The sequence below is a fragment of the Pseudophryne corroboree genome, chromosome 9 (assembly GCF_028390025.1).
Source record: "Pseudophryne corroboree isolate aPseCor3 chromosome 9, aPseCor3.hap2, whole genome shotgun sequence".
Taxonomy (NCBI): Eukaryota; Metazoa; Chordata; class Amphibia; order Anura; family Myobatrachidae; genus Pseudophryne; species Pseudophryne corroboree.
In genome coordinates, this window is record NC_086452.1 from 117,672,524 (window position 1) to 117,697,062 (window position 24,539).

General features: G+C 48.6%; 1 long non-coding RNA gene across 2 annotated transcripts; it reads left to right on the top strand.

Moving 5' to 3' along the window:
- The first annotated feature begins 952 nt into the window (after positions 1-952).
- LOC134956760 (uncharacterized) lies at positions 953-22,041 on the top strand. 2 transcript variants are annotated; one of them, XR_010186156.1, is made up of 4 exons: positions 953-1,080; positions 1,424-1,530; positions 21,524-21,719; positions 21,945-22,041. It is a non-coding gene; the product is annotated as an uncharacterized LOC134956760 (long non-coding RNA). The 2 variants fall into 2 exon arrangements; XR_010186155.1 differs by lacking the exon at positions 953-1,080 and having other exon boundaries at positions 1,130-1,530.
- The last annotated feature ends 2,498 nt before the right edge of the window (positions 22,042-24,539 follow it).

Sequence of the window (24,539 nt, forward strand, 5' to 3'; positions counted from 1 at the left end):
GAACTGGACTTTATATTTATATGAATTCTTTAAATTATTATTCCAAATATTATTACCCACATGCAACATTTTATCGCTGTTTTATGTACAGTACTGTATGTACATCATTCTTTCTTATACATGTAAAGTTGTCTCTGTGCAAGTCACCCCAGGACTCTGGAGAACTGCAGAAGTGTGACTCTACTGGCTGAAGTCATGCTGAACAATAGCTGCTGAGGTTCTTCTTGCATAACAAAGGGATGGCAATGATGCAACGTCCATATTCCATATTAAATCAACACAGCTTACATCTAGTACATGTGGCTTTACAGGAATAGCGCCTAGCCGTGAAATTGATCTATGCTCTTTCAATTTCAGATAATATTTATTGAATTAAAGGCTCCATAAACTATTATGTATTAAATAAGAAAATATATGTATTTTTTTTTTCTTAATACATTATAATTCAAATGGGACCCACTCCTTGAAAACTTCCCATAAAAGGACAACTGCTCCCTACACTATGATGACACATCCATGGGTCGTCTTCCTGTGGATGGGTGACAGAAGTGAGGCACAGGATATTGTTCCTACATGTTTCGGGCTCATGGAGTGATGAGTGTTAGATGATATATAGAATGTATTAATTATCCTTGTGAGGAATATTATGTTGTTCTTTTTTTCTGCAAGTGATGACCATGTTGGTATCCTTGTAAATGCCATATTTACCTATTTCCTGAAGAAGACACAGAAGAACACAGTATTCACTACAGTTCAAGGATTCAGACTGACTGGGGGCTTTCCAGAGGTTAATGACACTGAAGTTCTTAGACACCAAACGCAGGGGCGGAACTGTGGGAGGCAGTGGAGTCGGCTGCCGCCGGGCTCCTGACCACAAGGGGGCGCATCTCCTCCACTGTCTCCCGCAGCCTGAGAACTGCGCTGCTATTGTGGACGGAGGAGCAGTCACTGACACGGAAGCTGCCTCCTGTAGGGAGAGATGGCACTGGCTGCAGCTAGGGGGAGCTCCAGAGCACAGCTCCTCTTCTAGCCAGCCGAGGGAAGCTCTCTGCTCCGTCAGCCTGATGATGAAAGCCAAAGGTAGACACTGTGTGGGGGGTAGGGGAGAGGTGTATTTGGGGGGAAGCACTGTGTTTTGTGTGTGCTTGTTTTTAAGTGAGGTGTGTGTGTGTTTTTAATGAAAGTTGTGCATTCAAGTAAAAGGCATGTGTGTGAGTGATGTGTGTGTGTGTGTAAGTGAGAGACATGTGTATGTAAGTGAGAGGCATGTATGTGTGTGTAAGTGGGAGGCATGTGTATGTAAGAGAGACTTGTGTGTGTAAGTGAAAGAGACGTGTGTGTGTGTGTTTAAGTGAATGAGGCGTTTGTGTTTTTTTTATATATATATCTAGTGTTCACGCTAGGTGTCTGCACCTTTTTTTAGACAGATGAATCCCACCCTGCCCGTTTTTGTGCGCCCTACCAACCCGCCGTTTTCTGCCTGCCGTACCCCGCCACGCCGCCAGACCCAGCCGTGCGCCGCCGGACCCGGTAAGCACATGAGAGTCCCCCTGGGCTAAATTAACCTTGTAAGTATTTTGCAGCTGTAAACTTCAATCTCAGTGCTCTCTACCTGGTGCAGTGTGCCTCAGTGCTCTCTACCTGGTGCAGTGTGCCTCAGTGCTCTCTACCTGGTGCAGTGTGCCTCAGTGCTCTCTACCTGGTGCAGTGTGCCTCAGTGCTCTCTACCTGGTGCAGTGTGTCTCAGTGCTCTCTACCTGGTGCAGTGTGCCTCAGTGCTCTCTACCTGGTGCAGTGTGCCTCAGTGCTCTCTACCTGGTGCAGTGTGTCTCAGTGCTCTCTACCTGGTGCAGTGTGCCTCAGTGCTCTCTACCTGGTGCAGTGTGTCTCAGTGCTCTCTACCTGGTGCAGTGTGTCTCAGTGCTCTCTACCTGGTGCAGTGTGCCTCAGTGCTCTCTACCTGGTGCAGTGTGCCTCAGTGCTCTCTACCTGGTGCAGTGTGCCTCAGTGCTCTCTACCTGGTGCAGTGTGTCTCAGTGCTCTCTACCTGGTGCAGTGTGCCTCAGTGCTCTCTACCTGGTGCAGTGTGCCTCAGTGCTCTCTACCTGGTGCAGTGTGTCTCAGTGCTCTCTACCTGGTGCAGTGTGCCTCAGTGCTCTCTACCTGGTGCAGTGTGTCTCAGTGCTCTCTACCTGGTGCAGTGTGTCTCAGTGCTCTCTACCTGGTGCAGTGTGCCTCAGTGCTCTCTACCTGGTGCAGTGTGCCTCAGTGCTCTCTACCTGGTGCAGTGTGCCTCAGTGCTCTCTACCTGGTGCAGTGTGCCTCAGTGCTCTCTACCTGGTGCAGTGTGCCTCAGTGCTCTCTACCTGGTGCAGTGTGCCTCAGTGCTCTCTACCTGGTGCAGTGTGTATAACGTGCTCTATCTGTCGCAGTGTGTAGGAGGTTCTATCTGGTGCAATGTGTATTAGGTGCACCACCGTGTTGTAATAAAGTGTTTGGCCCCTATTATGAAACAACGCCGCTAGATTTTTGGAGCGCGCCTTCGGCGCGCACTGTCCATGTTTTGGCCCATAGGTATGGGAGCACCAAGCATTATAGTATGTACCTAAGTTTGCCCATCCCTCCCCGTGATCAGCACCCTGCCGTAAAAAAAATCCTACAGTGAACACTAATTATATCGGCACACCACTGCGCCAAAGCATCTCCATCGAGACCTGCTGGCGGGTGAGGGAGCACTGTAGGTGTACTATAATGGTATGCTGGTGTCTGTTTTATTGTAATAACTGACTTGGTGTGCGTCCACTTTGTATGTGTATCTATATTACTACTGGGAAAGGTACCTGAGCACGCTGCTACTGTTCACCCTTAGTGCCGGATAGCTACATATGGTATGTGTGTGTATGTGTATATGTAGGGGGGCACCAACATTTATCATGCCTCCGGGCGACTGGGACGAACTTACGCCACTGACCAAACGAGTAGCACTTGTAACCAATTTCTAATAAGAACCACAGAATGGGAATGTTATAGCTGAGTCTGCAGTGCATTTTTTGACGTAGTAAGTTCCTAGTTTAGGAGGAACCTTTGGCCTCAATTAACAATTATATTTTTTTTACCCACAAAATATCCAATAGAGTTCTAGTAAGTAGAAAAAAACAAACACATTCCACCAGCACACAAACATGGACCAGCAAAAGAGATATACATCCTACATAATAATAGTAATGCAGAGATCTCTGCTACATACATTTGAAATGAAAGGGAAAGGGTGGTACACAGGGAGAGATCCGTACTTAAATTCTAAGCAATCTGACTAGATTGCTTAGAAGTTAAGCACGGATTTCTCTGTGCAGGGCCAGATTTAAGGGGGGGGGGGGGGGGCGAAGGGGGCGACCGCCCCCCTAACACAGTCATAGCCACGCCCACTTTCACAGCAGCACAGAGGAGCCAGGAGAGCAAGGGTTACAGAGCATTTGCACCTCACTTGCTGGTGTGTGGGTACTAGGGCTAATAAATACAATTACCCCATAGCACAGTCACATGTACATAGAACAATCACAAAGCTCTATCTCAGTCTCACTCAAAAAGTTCAGTCAGAATTGAGAGAGGAGGAGTTAGGATTGCAGATGTGAGGAGTTGGGGCTGTAGAGGGAGGAGTCAAGATTAAACAGTAAACTGCCCCCCCTAAAGAGAAGTCTAGATCCGTCCCTGTCTCTGTGTGCATGCCCCACAGCGATAGCGATGCGTGGCCCGGGCATCGCTATCGCCGGTGCTAGAGGCACAATCTAGCACATCGCTCATTTCACAGCTGGGTGAAATAAGCGCTCAGCACACATTGCACTGTGTGCTGAGCGTTCATGCTAGATCACTCAGCACACATCTCTGGGTCCATCTCCCCGTGTGTACTGGCCTTAAGCCACCAGCCACCCCAAGTATACTTATGTGACTGAGTATCCTGAAGATACTAAGATGATTATATAAGCATCTATGAATGGATTCACAGCAGTATGCAAAATAAAGTTTTGGAGCTGGTATGTTTTGAATGAGCTTTCTATATAACACAGTGGCGCACGCAGGGGGAGTTTCTGAGCACCCAGAAACCCCCCCCTGATAAAAAAAAATATTTTTTTACTGCTTTACACGGACCGCAATTTAAGCCACGCCCCTCCCAGCATTAGGCCTCACCCCTTTACGCCCCACGAATCGCGGGTTGTGTAGCAGATTCTTCCTGGCTGCTCATATATATGTGTTTGTGTGTTATACTTGTGTATATATGTATGCATATTTATATATATATATATATATATATATATATATATATGATAGAGAATGAGGGTGGCACTCAAGCAGGCTGTTGCATGTGTAGAAAATCAGTTTTATTGATCCGACATGTTTCGGGGACTAGCCCCGTCCTCAGGGCCTTAACAACGTTGTTAAGGCCCTGAGGACGGGGCTAGTCCCCGAAACATGTCGGATCAATAAAACTGATTTTCTACACATGCAACAGCCTGCTTGAGTGCCACCCTCATTCTCTATCATATTCATTGAGGACTCTGCCTCTGGGAGGGCACCGCAGCACTACAAACAGGTTACAAGAGGAGTGCCGGGATCTTCCATATCTATATATATGTATATATATGTATCTCCTATATAATAGCCCAGATCTGTGACTTTGTGACTCATTTGCTAACGCTGGGCGGAGTCACAACACTGGGCGGAGTTAGTCAAATGAGTCACGGATCTGGGCAAATCTATAGGAGACTAGGAGCAGAAGCAGATAGTATGGGCATGGCACAGGCAGTGGTGCATACCTCCCAGCTTTCTTCAGGCAGACAGGGGTGCATACCTCCCAGCTTTCTTCAGGCAGAAAGAGGGCACACACACACACACGCAGCAAAAAGGGGCGTGGTCAACAAAAAGGGGCGTGGCTTCATGGGAGGGCCCCCGTTTTCGCCAGTGAGGGGGCATGCCCAGCGCTCTGTGAGCTGCTGGCATGCCTCCAGGGGCGGATTATGAGTCCGGGGGCCCAGGGCACTTGAGACAGGGGAGCCCTATCTCATGGCTGTCTCTGCAGTGGGGCTGGGGGCGTGGCCTAATCGCGGGACGCGTGGCCATGCCCCCTTATGCAAATTCCGGGATTTTTTTTTTATATGGAATTTTGGCCCCTCAGCTAGGGCTAAATCCAGAGAAGGTGGTCGCTTCCCCCTACACACCCGCACAGGCAGAAGAAAGCAGGCAACACCACAGACCTGCCAACACGCAGCAGCGTGTGCTGACTGTAGCACAATGCTGCCGCTGTTGCTGGCAGGACGGGGGAGCTTCTGAGCTGGGACAGAGCTACTCCAGCCGGGGGGCCCTCTAAAACTGTGGGGCCCACGGTACGTACCACCTGCCCCCCCCCCCTTAATCTGGCTCTGCTGCCGGAACCCCGGGACAGTTGGGAGGTATGGGGGTGTGTGAGGGGGTATGCCGTACAGACAGACGGGCACCGGCTCACTGTGTGCTTGACCCCCCACATCAGCATACTCAGCAGGGTCTCTCTGGCGCGGAGGAGCGTCACTTTCTAGCACACTCCACGCTTCTAAGCTGCAGTTTTGTGGGGCACCTGCTGCTGTGCAGATTCCGTACTGCCTCTGTTATCTCCAGCCCCGGCAACCCCACCGCTAGCTGCAGTGCTGCCGCCCGCAGTGAGGTGCGCCCAGCTCCTTCACACACTTTAGCCAGCGGGTAGCGCTGCAGAAGTCTGAGCTGCTTGCAGGCTCCGACCCCCTCCTCCCTCCAGCCGCAGCCTCTCCTGGGAGCTAACCAGTCACTCCCAGTCTCCCCTTACCACAGTGCCCGGCAGCTGCGCGAGGTCTGCGGTGTGTGACTGAGGAGGGGGGGAGGGATGCTGACGGGCAGAGGAAGCAGGACTCCAGCCTGAGAGAGTCAGCCATGCCAAGTCTCCACCAGCAGCAGATCCCAACAGGTTGGAGTGGAACAGCAGCAGCCGTGACTCCGGTAAGACACATCTGTCTGTCACCACTGTTTTGTCCCTAATACCAATCTCTCCCGTGCCCTGTGTTCTGTCATGTCCCTGTCACCCCTGGCCTTGCCCTGTCACCCTTATCCTGGCCCTTTCACGCTTATGCTGGCCCTGTTACCCCTATCCTGGCCCTGTACCCCTGATCTGACCCTGTCACGCCTGTCCTGGCCCTGTTACTGCATACCCTCCAACTACCTTTTTGGCAGGTACAGTACCCGCAGCGCCTCCAGACCCCTCCTCAATGCACCACACCTCCGCACCTTCCCCTCCACCACATGCGGCACTCCACCCCTCCCCCACACGCTGTGCCTCCAGACCCCCTACACCACCCGTGGCTCCCACTCCTCCGCCCCTCCACCACCCACAGCACCTCCAGACCCCCTCCACCATCCACCCCCCATATATGTCTCCCCCCACACCTGCGCCCCTCCACCCGCAGCATCTGCAGACACCCTCCTCCATCTGCGGTCCCCCCCCCCCACAACCCCTCCCCCACCCATGGCACCCCGCACCTACCCCTCCACCACCTGCAGCGCCTCCAGACCCCCTTCCCCATCCGCCGCACCACCCGTACCTGCCCCTCCCCTACCCACGGCGCCTCCAGACCATCGCAAGGGGCTGTGCCTTCTTCACCATCGCACGCCCTTTCATTGTGCAATATTTAACCACTGACAAAGGAATGCAGGTAATACTCCATATAATACAAATCTTGAACCCCAGAAAGGCATGCAAGGGTTAAGGGGGCGTAGCCCCTTGCGACGGTGTGAAGAGCGATGAAGCACCTAGTATATATATATATATATATATATCTATATCAGGGCCGGTACTACACCTTGTGGCGCCCAGGGCAAAAGTTTGCTGTGGCGGCCCGCCCCCCCCCCCCTCCCCTCCAGGTAAAATACAGTTGGTGCACGCCGAGGGCGTGTGCCCCAAAACAGGGGCGTGGCTTCTTCATAGGGAAGGGGCATGGCTTCTTCATAGGGAAGGGATGTGCCCACAGTTATCCCCCTGTACTTGTGCCCCGCTGTAGCTGTGCCCCCAGTAGCTGTACCCCCAGCAGCTGTGCCCCCAGTTAATTTTCCCCCAGTAGCTGTTCCCCCTGTAGTAGTGCCCCCTTTAGTAGTGCCCCCTGTAGTTGTGCCCCTTGTAGCTGTGCCCCCAGTAGCAGTGCCCCCTATATTAGTGCCCCCAGTTGATTTGCACCCTGTAGCAGTGCCCCCAGTATGTGCCCCCTGTAGTTGTGCCCCCCTGTAGATTTGCCCCCAGTAGTTGTGCCCCCTGTAGATTTGCCCCCAGTAGTTGTCCCCAGCAGCTGTGCCCCCAGTTAATTTGCCCCCAGTAGCTGTTCCCCCTGTAGCAGTGCCCCCTGTAGCAGTGCCCCTAGTAGTTATGCCCCCTGTAGCTGTGCCCCTTCTAGCAGTGCCCCCTGTAGCAGTGCCCCCAGTAGCTGTGCCCCTTGTAGCTGTGCCCCCAGTTGATTTCCCCCCTGTAGCTGTTCCCCCTGTAGCAGTGCCCCCAGTATGTGTCCCCTGTAGATCTGCCTCCAGTAGCTGTGCCCCCTGTAGTAGTGCCCCCAGTAGTAGTGCCCCCTGCAGTAGCGCCGCTCTGAAACCCTAAAAAACCCAAAACACAATACTTACCAGCCTCGCTCCTGCTTCCGGACCGCTGCTGCTGCTGTCTTCGGGCGTCGGCTCCTCTCTATGGGAGAGACATCATGACGTCTCTCCCATAGCAGCACCGCACTGACACTAGGGGTCAATTTTGACCTCTAGCGTCAGTCAGCGACGCCGGCTGCAGCGGGCGTACATGGCGCTCGCTGCAGCCGGGGAGCGGGGAGGGAGTATGGATTAGTAGCGGCTCTTGCCACGGCGGCGGCGCCCTCAGGGTAGCAGCTCTCCGGTGAAAAAGCCTGCTTACCCGTGGCAAGAGCCACTACTGATTATATATATATATATATATATATATATATATATATATATATATATATATAAAACCAAGAAGAAAACAGGCGGCACTACAAGGCTTTTAAATTAGTAAGTTTTAGTGCATGAAATTCAGTGCATATAATCAACGTTTCGGGGCATAGCACCTCATCATCAGGATAACAAGTGTGTGAAACAACAAACCTATTTATACTTACAAGATCCCGCATACACTTGCCCGTTGCTGCACGTCGGTCCGGGACTCCGCCGCACTTCCGGTGACGTCTGACGGAAGTGACATCGTCTCCTGGACAGTGCCGCCAACCACCGCCGGGCGCCATCCCCGGGCCGTGCCATTTTTCCTGTCACATGTATCGGATGCAGCGTCATCCAAGGGGCAGCGCCGCAGTCAGGCTGGGAGGGGAAACACAGGGCTAGTTACTATGCCAATCGCCATGAAACAACATGATAGCAATAAATAATATACTGTCAGTGCATAATACAAATACAAAATATACCAAAAACAACATACTATAAAGTGCATTTGTAAATGACCTATACTCTTACATAAAGTAGTGATGTGCACCGGACATTTTTCGGGTTTTGTGTTTTGGTTTTGGATTCGGTTCCGCGGCCGTGTTTTGGATTCGGACGCGTTTTGGCAAAACCTCACCGAAAATTTTTGGGCGGATTCGGGTGTGTTTTGGGTTCGGGTGTTTTTTTCAAAAAAACCTAAAAAACAGCTTAAATCATAGAATTTGGAGGTCATTTTGATCCCATAGTGTTATTAACCTCAATAACCATAATTTCCACTCATTTCCAGTCTATTCTGAACACCTCACACCTCACAGTATTATTTTTAGTCCTAAAATTTGCACCGAGGTCGCTGGATGGCTAAGCTAAGCGACACAAGTGGCCGACACAAACACCTGGCCCATCTAGGAGTGGCACTGCAGTGTCAGGCAGGATGGCACTTCAAATAAATTGTCCCCAAACAGCACATGATGCAAAGAAAAAAAGAGGCGCACCAAGGTCGCTGTGTGACTAAGCTAAGCGACACAAGTTGCCGACACAAACACCTGGCCCATCTAGGAGTGGCACTGCAGTGTCAGACAGGATGGCACTTCAAAAAAATTGTCCCCAAACAGCACATGATGCAAAGAAAAAAAGAGGCGCACCAAGGTCGCTGTGTGACTAAGCTAAGCGACACAAGTGGCCGACACAAACACCTGGCCCATCTAGGAGTGGCACTGCAGTGTCAGGCAGGATGGCACTTTAAAAAAATTGTCCCCAAACAGCACATGATGCAAAGAAAAATGAAAGAAAAAAGAGGTGCAAGATGGAATTGTCCTTGGGCCCTCCCACCCACCCTTATGTTGTATAAACAGGACATGCACACTTTAACGAACCCATCATTTCAGCGACAGGGTCTGCCACACGACTGTGACTGAAATGACTTGTTGGTTTGGGCCCCCACCAAAAAAAGAAGCAATCAATCTCTCTTTGCACAAACTGGCTCTACAGAGGCAAGATGTCCACCTCATCATCATCCTCCGATTCCTCACCCCTTTCACTGTGTACATCCCCCTCCTCACAGATTATTAATTCGTCCCCACTGGAATCCACCATCTCAGGTCCCTGTGTACTTTGTGGAGGCAATTGCTGCTGGTGAATGTCTCCACGGAGGAATTGATTATAATTCATTTTGATGAACATCATCTTCTCCACATTTTGTGGAAGTAACCTCGTACGCCGATTGCTGACAAGGTGAGCGGCTGCACTAAACACTCTTTCGGAGTACACACTGGAGGGAGGGCAACTTAGGTAGAATAAAGCCAGTTTGTGCAAGGGCCTCCAAATTGCCTCTTTTTCCTGCCAGTATACGTACGGACTATCTGACGTGCCTACTTGGATGCGGTCACTCATATAATCCTCCACCATTCTTTCAATGGTGAGAGAATCATATGAAGTGACAGTAGACGACATGTCAGTAATCGTTGGCAGGTCCTTCAGTCCGGACCAGATGTCAGCACTCGTTCCAGACTGCCCTGCATCACCGCCAGCGGGTGGGCTCGGAATTCTTAGCCTTTTCCTCGCACCCCCAGTTGCGGGAGAATGTGAAGGAGGATATGTTGACGGGTCATGTTCCGCTTGACTTGACAATTTTCTCACCAGCAGGTCTTTGAACCTCTGCAGACTTGTGTCTGCCGGAAAGAGAGATACAACGGAGGTTTTAAATCTAGGATCGAGCACGGTGGCCAAAATGTAGTGCTCTGATTTCAACAGATTGACCACCCGTGAATCCTGGTTAAGCGAATTAAGGGCTCCATCCACAAGTCCCACATGCCTAGCGGAATCGCTCTGTTTTAGCTCCTCCTTCAATGTCTCCAGCTTCTTCTGCAAAAGCCTCATGAGGGGAATGACCTGACTCAGGCTGGCAGTGTCTGAACTGACTTCACGTGTGGCAAGTTCAAAGGGTTGCAGAACCTTGCACAACGTTGAAATCATTCTCCACTGCGCTTGAGTCAGGTGCATTCCCCCTCCTTTGCCTATATCGTGGGCAGATGTATAGGCTTGAATGGCCTTTTGCTGCTCCTCCATCCTCTGAAGCATATAGAGGGTTGAATTCCACCTCGTTACCACCTCTTGCTTCAGATGAAGGCAGGGCAGGTTCAGGATTGTTTGGTGGTGCTCCAGTCTACGCGGTGGCTGAATGCCGAAAGTGGCCCGCAATTCTTCGGGCCACCGACAGCATCTCTTGCACGCCCCTGTCGTTTTTTAAATAATTCTGCACCACCAAATTCAATGTATGTTCAAAACATGGGACGTGCTGGAATTTGCCCAGATGTAATGCACGTACAATATTGCTGGCGTTGTCCGATGTCACAAATCCCCAGAGAGTCCAATTGGGGTAAGCCATTCTGCGTTGATCTGCCTCAGTTTCCGTAAGAGGTTGTCAGCTGTGTGCCTCTTCTGGAAAGCGGTGATACAAAGCGTAGCCTGCCTAGGAACGAGTTGGCGTTTGCGAGATGCTGCTACTGGTGCCGCCGCTGCTGTTCTTGCTGCGGGAGGCAATACATCTACCCAGTGGGCTGTCACAGTCATATAGTCCTGAGTCTGCCCTGCTCCACTTGTCCACATGTCCGTGGTTAAGTGGACATTGGGTACAACTGCATTTTTTAGGACACTGGTGAGTCTTTTTCTGAGGTCTGTGTACATTTTCGGTATCGCCTGCCTAGAGAAATGGAACCTAGAAGGTATTTGGTACCGGGGACACAGTACCTCAGTCAAGTCTCTAGTTGCCTCTGAATTAACGGTGGATACCGGAACCACGTTTCTCACCGCCCAGGCTGCCAAGGCCTGAGTTATCTGCTTTGCAGCAGGATGACTGCTGTGATATTTCATCTTCCTCGCAAAGGACTGTTGGACAGTCAATTGCTTACTGGAAGTAGTACAAGTGGTCTTCCGACTTCCCCTCTGGGATGACGATCGACTCCCAGCAGCTACAACAGCAGCGCCAGCAGCAGTAGGCATTACACTCAAGGATGCATCGGAGGAATCCCAGGCAGGAGAGGACTCGTCAGACTTGACAGTGACATGGCCTGCAGGACTATTGGCATTCCTGGGGAAGGAGGAAATTGACACTGAGGGAGTTGGTGGGGTGGTTTGCGTGAGCTTGGTTACAAGAGGAAGGGATTTACTGGTCAGTGGACTGCTTCCGCTGTCACCCAAAGTTTTTGAACTTGTCACTGACTTATTATGAATGCGCTGCAGGTGACGTATAAGGGAGGATGTTCCGAGGTGGTTAACGTCCTTACCCCTACTTATTACAGCTTGACAAAGTTCTGTTGAAATAATTCCACACCGAAGAGGTGATTTTTTTTTTGTATTTTGACCAGGCATGTCAATGGCCATATTCGTCCCATGGACAACAGGTGTCTCCCCGGGGTTCACTACGGCTTGCCGGCGGTCGGGCTCCCGGCGACCAGCATCCCGGCGCCGGGAGCCCGACCGCCGGCTTACCGACAGCGTGGCGAGCGCAAATGAGCCCCTTGCGGGCTCGCTGCGCTCGCCACGCTACGGGCACGGTGGCGCGCTACGAGCGCCACACTATTTTATTCTCCCTCTATGGGGGTCGTGGACCCCCACGAGGGAAAATAAGTGTCGGTATGCCGGCTGTCGGGCTCCCGGCGCCGGTATACTGTGCGCCGGGAGCCCGACCGCCGGCATACAGAAGACCACCCGTCTCCCCGGGTGCCTGACTTAAACAAACCACCTCACCATCAGAATCCTCCTTGTCAATTTCCTCCCCAGCGCCAGCAACACCCATATCCTCATCCTGGTGTACTTCAACAGTGACATCTTCAATTTGACTATCAGGAACTGGACTGCAGGTGCTCCTTCCAGCACTTGCAGGGGGCGTGCAAATGGTGGAAGGCGCAAGCTCTTCCCGTCCAGTGTTGGAAAGGTCAGGCATCGCAACCGACACAATTGGACTCTCCTTGGGGATTTGTGATTTAGAAGAACGCACAGTTCTTTGCTGTGCTATTGCCAGCTTAAGTCTTTTCATTTTTCTAGCTAGAGGATGAGTGCTTCCATCCTCATGTGAATCTGAACCACTAGCCATGAACATAGGCCAGGGCCTCAGCCGTTCCTTGCCACTCCGTATCGTAAATGGCATATTGGCAAGTTTACGCTTCTCATCAGACGCTTTCAATTTTGATTTTTGTGTCATTTTACTGAACTTTTGTTTTTTGGATTTTACATGCTCTCTACTATGACATTGGGCATCGGCCTTGGCAGACGACGTTGATGGCATTTCATCGTCTCGGCCATGACTAGTGGCAGCAGCTTCAGCACGAGGTGGAAGTAGATCTTGATATTTCCCTATTTTAACCTCCACATTTTTGTTCTCCATTTTTTAATGTGTGGAATTATATGCCAGTATCAATAGCAATGGCCTACTACTATATATACTGCGCACAACTAAAATGCACCACAGGTATAGAATTTAGATGGATAGTATACTTATTGATGACACAGAGGTAGGTACAGCAGTGGCCTTCCGTACCATACTGCTATATATAGTATACTGGTGGTCACTGTGTCAGCAAACTGCAAAACTAAAATGCACCACAGGTATAGAATGTAGATGGATAGTATACTTAATGACGACACAGAGGTAGGTACAGCAGTGGCCTTCCGTACCGTACTGCTATATATACTTGTGGTCACTGTGTCAGAAAACTGCAAAACTAAAATGCACCACAGGTATAGAATGTAGATGGATAGTATACTTAATGACGACACAGAGGTAGGTACGGCAGTGGCCTTCCGTACCGTACTGCTATATATACTGGTGATCACTGTGTCAGCAAACTGCACAACTAAAATGCACCACAGGTATAGAATCTAGATGGATAGTATACTTAATGACGACACAGAGGTAGGTACAGCAGTGGCCTTCCGTACCGTACTGCTATATATAGTATACTGGTGGTCACTGTGTCAGCAAACTGCAAAACTAAAATGCACCACAGGTATAGAATGTAGATGGATAGTATACTTAATGACGACACAGAGGTAGGTACAGCAGTGGCCTTCCATACCGTACTGCTATATATACTGGTGGTCACTGTGTCAGCAAACTGCACAACTGAAATGCACCACAGGTATAGAATCTAGATGGATAGTATACTTAATGACGACACAGAGGTAGGTACAGCAGTGGCCTTTCGTACCGTACTGCTATATATAGTATACTGGTGGTCACTGTGTCAGCAAACTGCAAAACTAAAATGCACCACAGGTATAGAATGTAGATGGATAGTATACTTAATGACGACACAGAGGTAGGTACAGCAGTGGCCTTCCGTACCGTACTGCTATATATAGAATACTGGTGGTCACTGTGTCAGCAAACTGCAAAACTAAAATGCACCACAGGTATAGAATGTAGATGGATAGTATACTTAATGACGACACAGAGGTAGGTACAGCAGTGGCCTTCCGTACCGTACTGCTATATATAGTATACTGGTGGTCACTGTGTCAGCAAACTGCTAAAATGCACCACAGGTATAGAATGTAGATGGATAGTATACTTAATGACGACACAGAGGTAGGTACAGCAGTGGCCTTCCGTACCGTACTGCTATATATACTGGTGGTCACTGTGTCAGCAAACTGCACAACTGAAATGCACCACAGGTATAGAATCTAGATGGATAGTATACTTAATGACGACACAGAGGTAGTTACAGCAGTGGCCTATTGTACCGTAATGCTATATATTATATACTGGTGGTGACTGGTCAGCCAAACTCTGCACTGTACTCCTCCTATATAATATTATACTGCTGGTCCCCAGTCCCCACAATAAAGCAGCACACTGAGCACAGATATGGAGTGTTTTTCAGGCAGACAACGTATACTGGTGGTCACTGTCAGCAAAACTCTGCACTGTACTCCTGCTATATAATACAGCTGTTCCCCAGTCCCCACAATTAAGCAGTGTGAGCACAGATATATGCAGCACACTGAGCACAGATATGGAGTGTTTTTCAGGCAGACAACGTATTACTGGTGGTCACTGTCAGCAAAACTCTGCACTGTACTCCTCCTATATACAGCTGCTCCCCAGTCCCCACAATTAAGTAATAAGCAAGCACAAAATATTTGCAATGCATCAACATAAACGGAGAGGACGCCAGCCACGTCCTCTCCCTAACATTTCCAATGCACGAGTGAAAATGGCGGAGACGCGCGGCTGCTTATATAGAATCCGAATCTCGCGAGAATCCGACAGCGGGATGATGACGTTCGGGCGCGCTCGGGTTACCCGAGCCATACGGGAGAATCCGAGTATGGCTCGGACCCGTGTAAAAAGGGTGAAGCTCGGGGGGGGTTCGGTTTCCGAGAAACCGAACCCGCTCATCACTAACATAAAGTGCATAATACATAAAAATAGAAATAAAAGCTACCCTGCATAAGATTCCGGATCACCAAAACATTGCTATACCATGTATCTTGTCATAACTGTGTGTTTTAACTAGTGATGAGCGGGTTCGGTTTCTCGGAAACCGAACCCCCCCGAACTTCACCCTTTTTACACGGGTCCGAGCCATACTCGGATTCTGCCGTATGGCTCGGGTAACCCGAGCGCGCCCGAACGTCATCATCCCGCTGTTGGATTCTCGCGAGATTCGGATTCTATATAAGTAGCCGCGCGTCGCCGCCATTTTCACTCGTGCATTGGAAATGTTAGGGAGAGGACGTGGCTGGCGTCCTCTCCGTTATTGTTGAACTTGATTGTGCACTATTGCTTAATTGTGGGGAGGGCTGGGGAGCTGCTGTATACTATAGGAGGAGTACAGTGCAGACTTTTGCTGATCAGTGACCACCAGTTATCCGTTCTCTGCCTGAAAAAAACGCTCCATATCTGTGCTCAGTGTGCTGCATATATCTGTGCTCACACTGCTTAATTGTGGGGACTGGGGAGCAGCTGTATTATATAGCAGGAGTACAGTGCAGAGTTTTGCTGACAGTGACCACCAGTATAGGTTGTCTGCCTGAAAAACACTCCATATCTGTGCTCAGTGTGCTGCTTTATTGCCTATCCGTTTGATACATAGACAGGGTCTAGTTAGACAGTCAATAGATAGACACCATATATTAGACAGACATTAGGTCGACAGGGTCAAAAGGTCAACAGGGTCAAAATGTCGACATGGAAAGGGTCGACAGGTCAAAAGGTCGACGGGTCAGAAGGTCGACATGGTCAAAAGGTCGACATGAAAATGGTCAACATAAAAAAGATAGACAAATGTTTTTTTATGTAACATGTTTTTGGATTATTTCATACTTTCTCTATCCATGTCGGCATAGAGTTGGTTATAAACCTTGTGGCGAGCGCAGCGAGCCACCATGCCGGAAGCGTGGCGAGCGAAGCGAGCCCCGCGAGGGTATGCCTTTCTACAAGTGGGGGTCCCAGATGACAAAACTATCCACACAAACCACAAAAATGAAAAAAACAAGGGGGTAAATTTACTAAGATTCGTATTTTCCCGTTTCAGGTCAAAGTTCAATCACGAATGACATCGAAAGTGTAAAACTGCAACTTTTTGAATTGATTACGACTAATTTACTAAGCTGTCGTATTCGGGGTTTTCTTTTGTTCCGATGTCGATGTCATTCGTGGTTTTTTTTCTATTTTTACGGCAGTGATTAGCAAAACACTGCCGACTTTTTTTACAATCAATCTCGGCCGGATCTGTGTGATCCGTGCTGGGGTTTATTATTTTTTTTAATTAAACACTGTAAAATAATAAAAAAAAATGCGTGGGGTCCCCCCTCCTAAGCATAACCAGCCTCGGGCTCTTTGAGCCGATCCTGGTTGCAGAAATATGGGATAAAAAATGACAGGGGTTCCCCCATATTTAAGCAACCAGCATCGGGCTCTGCGCCTGGTCCTGGTCCCAAAAATACGGGGGACAAAAAGAGTAGGGGTCCCCCGTATTTTTAAAACCAGCACCGGGCTCCACTAGCTGGACAGATAATGCCACAGCCGGGGGTCACTTTTATATAGTGCCCTGCGGCCGTGGCATCAAAAATCCAACTAGTCACTCCTGGCCGGGGTACCCTGGGGGAGCGGGGACCCCTTCAATCAAGGGGTCCCCCCCCAGCCACCCAAGGGCCAGGGGTGAAGCCCGAGGCTGTCCCCCCCCATCCAATGGGCTGCGGATGGGGAGGCTGATAGCCTTTGTTGTAAAAGAAAAGATATTGTTTTTAGTAGCAGTACTACAAGTCCCAGCAAGCCTCCCCCGCATGCTGGTACTTGGAGAACCACAAGTACCAGCATGCGGCGGAAAAACTGTCCCGCTGGTACCTGTAGTACTACTACTAAAAAAATACCCAAAAAAAGACAAGACACACACACCGTGAAAGTATAATTTTATTACATACATACACACATACATACATACTTACCTTAAGTTCCCACGCAGGTCGGTCCTCTTCTCCAGTAGAATCCAAGGGGTACCTGTTGAAGAAATTATACTCACGAGATCCAGGGGTCCAGGCTCCTCGGGAAATCCAGGGGTAATCCACGTACTTGAAAAAAAAAAAAAAAAACGGTGTCCCGACTACGAACTGAAAGGGGACCCATGTTTGCACATGGGTCACCTTTCCACGAATGCCAGAAACCCACTCTGACTTCTGTCTAAGTGGGTTTCTTCAGCCAATCAGGGAGCGCCACGTTGTAGCACTCTCCTGATCAGCTGTGTGGTCCTGTCCTCACTGACAGGCAGCACACGGCAGTGTTACAATGTAGCGCCTATGCGCTACATTGTAACCAATGATGGGAACTTTCTGCTCAGCGGTGACGTCACTTTAGGTCAACCGCAGGGCAGAAAGTTCCCATCATTGGTTACAATGTAGCGCATAGGCGCTACATTGTAACACTGCCGTGTGCTGCCTGTCAGTGAGGACAGGACCACACAGCTGATCAGGAGAGTGCTACAACGTGGCGCTCCCTGATTGGCTGAAGAAACCCACTTAGACAGAAGTCAGAGTGGGTTTCTGGCATTCGTGGAAAGGTGACCCATGTGCAAACATGGGTCCCCTTTCAGTTCGTGGTCGGGACACCGGTTTTTTTTTTTTTCAAGTACGTGGATTACCCCTGGATTTCCCGAGGAGCCTGGACCCCTGGATCTCGTGAGTATAATTTCTTCAACAGGTACCCCTTGGATTCTACTGGAGAAGAGGACCGACCTGCGTGGGAACTTAAGGTAAGTATGTATGTATGTGTGTATGTATGTAATAAAATTATACTTTCACGGTGTGTGTGTCTTGTCTTTTTTTGGGTATTTTTTTAGTAGTAGTACTACAGGTACCAGCGGGCCCGTTTTTCCGTCGCATGCTGGTACTTGTGGTTCTCCAAGTACCAGCATGCGGGGGAGGCTTGCTGGGCCTTGTAGTACTGCTACTAAAAACAATATCTTTTCTTTTACAACAAAGGCTATCAGCCTCCCCATCCGCAGCCCATTGGATGGGGGGGACAGCCTCGGGCTTCACCCCTGGCCCTTGGGTGGCTGGGGGGGGGGGACCCCTTGATTGAAGGGGTCCCCACTCCCCCAGGGTACCCCGGCCAGGAGTGACTAGTTGGATTTTTGATGCCACGGCCGCAGGGCACTATATAAAAGTGACCCCCGGCTGTGGCATTATCTGTCCAGCTAGTGGAGCCGGTGCTGGTTTTAAAAATACGGGGGACCCCTACTCTTTTTGTCCCCCGTATTTTTGGGACCAGGACCAGGCGCAGAGCCCGATGCTGGTTGCTTAAATATGGGGGAACCCCTGTCATTTTTTATCCCATATTTCTGCAACCAGGATCGGCTCAAAGAGCCCGAGGCTGGTTATGCTTAGGAGGGGGGACCCCACGCAATTTTTTTTGAAAAAATAAGCACTTTCCCACCCCTTCCCACTGATATACATGCACGGATCTCATGGATCCGTGCATGCCTATCCAATCACGAATAAAAAAAAAAGGTCTGTTTTTTTTTAGCACTTTTTTACGAGTTGTAATTTTTCATGGCAGTGTTTGTTTGTTTTTTGCTTTGCACTTCTTAGTAAATGACCGAGATTCATACTTAAACAGCCGCGTTTTGACCGATGGTGTATTCATTCGTAATTTTTTACTTGGACTTGCAAAAAATTACGAATGCCCTCATCTCTGCCGTGATTAGTGTTTAGTAAATTACCAAGATGACACTTTGATGAAAAAACGGCATCTCGGTCAAAATCGGGAGCTTAGTAAATTTCCCCCAAGGTGTCTACCTTTTTCATGTCGACCATTTTCATGTCGACCTTTTAACCTGTCGACCTTTTGACCTGTCGACCTTTTCCATGTCGACCTTTTGACCCTGTCGACCTTTTGACCCTGTCGACCTAATGTCTGTCTAACATATGGTGTCTATCTATTGACTGTCTAACTAGACACTATCTATCTTTCATACCGGAACCGCTTTATTGTGAGGACTGGGGACCACCAGTATAATATTATATAGGAGGAGTACAGTGCAGAGTTTTGCTGACCAGTGACCACCAGAATACTATATATAGCAGTACGGTACGGAAGGCCACTGCTGTACCTACCTCTGTGTCGTCATTAAGTATACTATCCATCTAGATTCTATACCTGTGGTGCATTTCAATTGTGCAGTTTGCTGACACAGTGACCACCAGTATACTATATATAGCAGTACGGTACGGAAGGCCACTGCTGTACCTACCTCTGTGTCGTCATTAAGTATACTATCCATCTACATTCTATACCTGTGGTGCATTTCAGTTGTGCAGTTTGCTGACACAGTGACCACCAGTATACTATATATAGCAGTACGGTACGGAAGGCCACTGCTGTACCTACCTCTGTGTCGTCATTAAGTATACTATCCATCTACATTCTATACCTGTGGTGCATTTTAGTTTTGCAGTTTGCTGACACAGTGACCACCAGTATACTATATATAGCAGTACGGTACGGAAGGCCACTGCTGTACCTACCTCTGTGTCGTCATTAAGTATACTATCCATCTACATTCTATACCTGTGGTGCATTTTAGTTTTGCAGTTTGCTGACACAGTGACCACCAGTATACTATATATAGCAGTACGGTACGGAAGGCCACTGCTGTACCTACCTCTGTGTCGTCATTAAGTATACTATCCATCTACATTCTATACCTGTAGTGCATTTCAGTTGTGCAGTTTGCTGACACAGTGACCACCAGTATACTATATATAGCAGTACGGTACGGAAGGCCACTGCTGTACCTACCTCTGTGTCGTCATTAAGTATACTATCCATCTACATTCTATACCTGTGGTGCATTTTAGTTTTGCAGTTTGCTGACACAGTGACCACCAGTATACTATATATAGCAGTACGGTACGGAAGGCCACTGCTGTACCTACCTCTGTGTCGTCATTAAGTATACTATGCATCTACATTCTATACCTGTGGTGCATTTTAGTTTTGCAGTTTGCTGACACAGTGACCACCAGTATACTATATATAGCAGTACGGTACGGAAGGCCACTGCTGTACCTACCTCTGTGTCGTCATTAAGTATACTATCCATCTACATTCTATACCTGTGGTGCATTTTAGTTTTGCAGTTTGCTGACAGAGTGACCACCAGTATACTATATATAGCAGTACGGTACGGAAGGCCACTGCTGTACCTACCTCTGTGTCGTCATTAAGTATACTATCCATCTACATTCTATACCTGTGGTGCATTTTAGTTTTGCAGTTTGCTGACACAGTGACCACCAGTATACTATATATAGCAGTACGGTACGGAAGGCCACTGCTGTACCTACCTCTGTGTCGTCATTAAGTATACTATCCATCTACATTCTATACCTGTGGTGCATTTTAGTTTTGCAGTTTGCTGACACAGTGACCACCAGTATACTATATATAGCAGTACGGTACGGAAGGCCACTGCTGTACCTACCTCTGTGTCATCATTCCTCACAATGTGGGAACTTGATCCCCGTAATTAAGGCTCTGTACGTTGTACAGCCTGTACACCGATAACATCCACCTTTTCTGCTTAGGAAATGCTATGTTCTTTCAATACCTACCCCGGTAACATCAGCCCTAACAGGTCTAATAATAAAGACCACAGCATTTCCTAAGCAGAAAAGGTGGATGTTATCGGTGTACAGGCTGTACAACATGCAGAGCCTTAATTACGGGGAACAAGTTCCCACATCCCTATACAGGTAAAATGTACGAAATCAAAGTCCCGTTGACATGTACATCCAAATTTGTTTTTTATCTTCTGTCTTGTCCATGTGGTCTACACTACGTGGGCAAGACAGAGAGACAATTCAAGGAGTGAATTGCCCAACACAGGGCAGCTATCAGAGCTGCACTGATATCACGAAATAGCGATCAAGCAGTAGCTAGACACTTTGTACAGGCCAGACATAATATGGCCATGTTAAGATATAGAATGATTGCTCAAGTGCCTAACTCCTTAAGAAGAGGAAACAGATCAAAAAAATTGCTCCAATTAGAAGCTAAGTGGATCTTCACCCTGGATACGGTCAGTCCGAAAGGTCTGAATGAATCCCTTAGCCTGACTTGTTTCCTTTAAACGATCATTGCTGAATAAGAGATTAATCACTTTGATAGATACCTAAACGATCTGTATACTGTCTGTATGAGAGATTCCAAACAAGGGTGATACGCCAGTCCTCTGGGTGGGGTGTTACCCTTAGGGATTCTGTGTTAAAATACATTGTTAAAAGACACAGTTATGACAAGATACATGGTATAGCAATGTTTTGGTGATCCGGAATCTTATGCAGGGTAGCTTTTATTTCTATTTTTATGTATTATGCACTTTATGTAAGAGTATAGGTCATTTACACATGCACTTTATAGTTTGTTGTTTTAGGTATATTTTGTATTTGTATTATGCACTGACAGTATATTATTTATTGCTATCATGTTGCTTCATGGCGATTGCCATGGTAACTAGCCCTGTGTTTCCCCTCCCAGCCTGACTGCGGCACTGCCCCTTGGATGACGCCGCATACGATACACGTGACAGGAAGAATGGCACGGCCCGGGGATGGCGCACGGCGGTGATTGGCGGCACTTTCCAGGAGACGATGTCACTTCTGTCAGACGTCCCCGGAAGTGCGGCGGAGTCCCGGACAGGAGTGCGACAACGGGCAGGTGTATGCGGGATCTTGTAAGCATAAATATGTTTGTTGTTTCACACAATTGTTATCCTGATGATGGGGTGCTATGCCCCGAAACGTTGATTATATGCACTGAATTTTGTGCACTAAAACGTACTCATTTAAAAGCCTTGTAGTGCCGCCTGTTTTCTTCTTGGTTGTATTTGGGGTTGCCATACCCCAGGAAGGCACATATGCAAGTTCTACATTTGTTTTTGTTTTTTGCTGCCCTGCAGGAGTGCCAGGTTGGACATATGCTATAAATATATATATATATATGGCGGAAGCGCGGGACACATAGCTCGGTGGGGTATTTAGAGGGTAAGTTTGTGCACTTTGATTGTTATGTCTGTTATGCTGTGATGCAATCTTGAGAAAGGGGGTTGCACCCCGAAACGTCGATTTTGAATACAGCCTTGTATATTCATTTCTTCAAAGTCTCTGAGTGCCGTCTATTTCTTTGGGACTTATATATATATATATATATATATATATATATAGTGAGAGAGAGAGAGAGATACACATACATACAATATATACGTACACACAGATATATATATATATATATATATATATATATATATCTCTGCTGGAAATCCAGCACTCTCATCCACATTATGAGTTGTCCATCAAATGGTGGGTGCTCCCAATGGGCCGGGTAGGTCCACAAATGTACCGCAAAAGTTCCAAAGATTTGGAGGTGCACTCTCACAAAGAAATCTCGTATCAGCTTCTCATTTAAATCACCAATATTTTATTGTCGACGTTTCGGTCTGGCACAGGTGATGTAATATGTCACATATTCAATGCTTTAGACAAATGAGTTTAATCTGCAAATAGACAGTGATAACAATTACAAACAGTAAGCCTCACCGGCCCCTATAGGAGCCAATTTACCACAGAACCAGACCTGCCACCAATATCCACCATTCGGGTGATGCAAACATTCGATAAAGGTCTAAAATTAACGTAAGTCAACAATTACCTTGAGGACCTACTGTTGTCCACATGCTCTTGCACGGGATATTACAATAATACTTGGAAAGATCCATACCGTTAAAAGAACCAATACACATTGCCATATATCAACATGTGAATAGCACACCGGTACCTATCTACCAATATTCAACAGGGTTCACGGTGCTTATGAGCTATTAGAAATACCTGGCTCTGGTGGCCCAGATGCATGGATGCAGCAGCTTCAATAGGGAGGCTAATGAATAAAGCCATCCAACAACGCAGCGCAATCTGTATAAACAACAATAGCTTAAGTGTCTAGTGTCACATATTAAACTCATGAAAGCCTCACTCAAGGATGAAAAACGTATGCAAGTACTTACATCTGACAGGAGCCGCTCGCACACACTGCTGCATGCTGCCTCACTGTCAGTGGAATCTATTTAAGCTCCCCGGACCGGAAGTGCCTTCAGTTACCGGAAGTCACTACTGTCGGTGAAGCAGACTCCACTAAACTACGTATTAGCCATCCCCTGAACGGGAAGATGGGTCCTGGTTCCCCTACAGAACTGCAGCTACCACCATAAATTAAATGCGTACAGCCAGTTCCCCAGGAGGGCGCTGTATATCAAGCGCCGTTCAATTCCTCACACTTCCTGGCGTGTGAACTCCCGGAAGTGCGTCAATATGCGTTCCACCGCTCGTCAGAGGGGACGCGCGCACCCTGCATCGTCATGCGTTCCGTCGCTAAACCGCGGGGACACGCTTGGCGGCACACAGTCAGAGACTATCTCTATTCTTCACACTATCAGTGAACTGGTGTTTCTCTATCGTCCTAAGTGGATGCTGGGGTTCCTGAAAGGACCATGGGGAATAGCGGCTCCGCAGGAGACAGGCAGGAGACAGGGCACAAAAAAGTAAAGCTTTACTAGGTCAGGTGGTGTGCACTGGCTCCTCCCCCTATGACCCTCCTCCAGACTCCAGTTAGATTTTGTGCCCGAACGAGAAGGGTGCAATCTAGGTGGCTCTCCTAAAGAGCTGCTTAGAGAAAGTTTAGTTTAGGTTTTTTTCTTTACAGTGAGTCCTGCTGGCAACAGGATCACTGCAACGTGGGACTTAGGGGGAAAGTAGTAAACTCACCTGCATGCAGAGTGGATTTGCTGCTTGGCTACTGGACACCATTAGCTCCAGAGGGATCGAACACAGGCCCAGCCGTGGAGTCCGGTCCCGGAGCCGCGCCGCCGACCCCCTTGCAGATGCTGAAGCGTGAAGAGGTCCGGAAACCGGCGGCTGAAGACTCCTCAGTCTTCATAAGGTAGCGCACAGCACTGCAGCTGTGCGCCATTTTCCTCTCAGCACACTTCACTGGGCAGTCACTGAGGGTGCAGAGCGCTGGGGGGGGGCGCTCTGAGAGGCAAATATAAACCTTATACAAGGCTAAAAATACCTCACATATAGCCCATAGGGGCTATATGGAGATATTTAACCCCTGCCTGACTGGAAAAATAGCGGGAGAAGAACCCGCCGAAAAAGGGGCGGGGCCTATCTCCTCAGCACACGGCGCCATTTTCTGTCACAGCTCCGCTGGTCAGAACGGCTCCCAGGTCTCTCCCCTGCAACAGAAACAGGGTAAAACAGAGAGGGGGGGCACATTAATGGCTATATATATATATATTAAAGCAGCTATAAGGGAGCACTTAATATAAGGATATCCCTTGTATATATAGCGCTTTGTGGTGTGTGCTGGCAGACTCTCCCTCTGTCTCCCCAAAAGGGCTAGTGGGTCCTGTCTTCATTAGAGCATTCCCTGTGAGTTTGCGGTGTGTGTCGGTACGTGGTGTCGACATGTATGAGGACGATATTGGTGTGGAGGC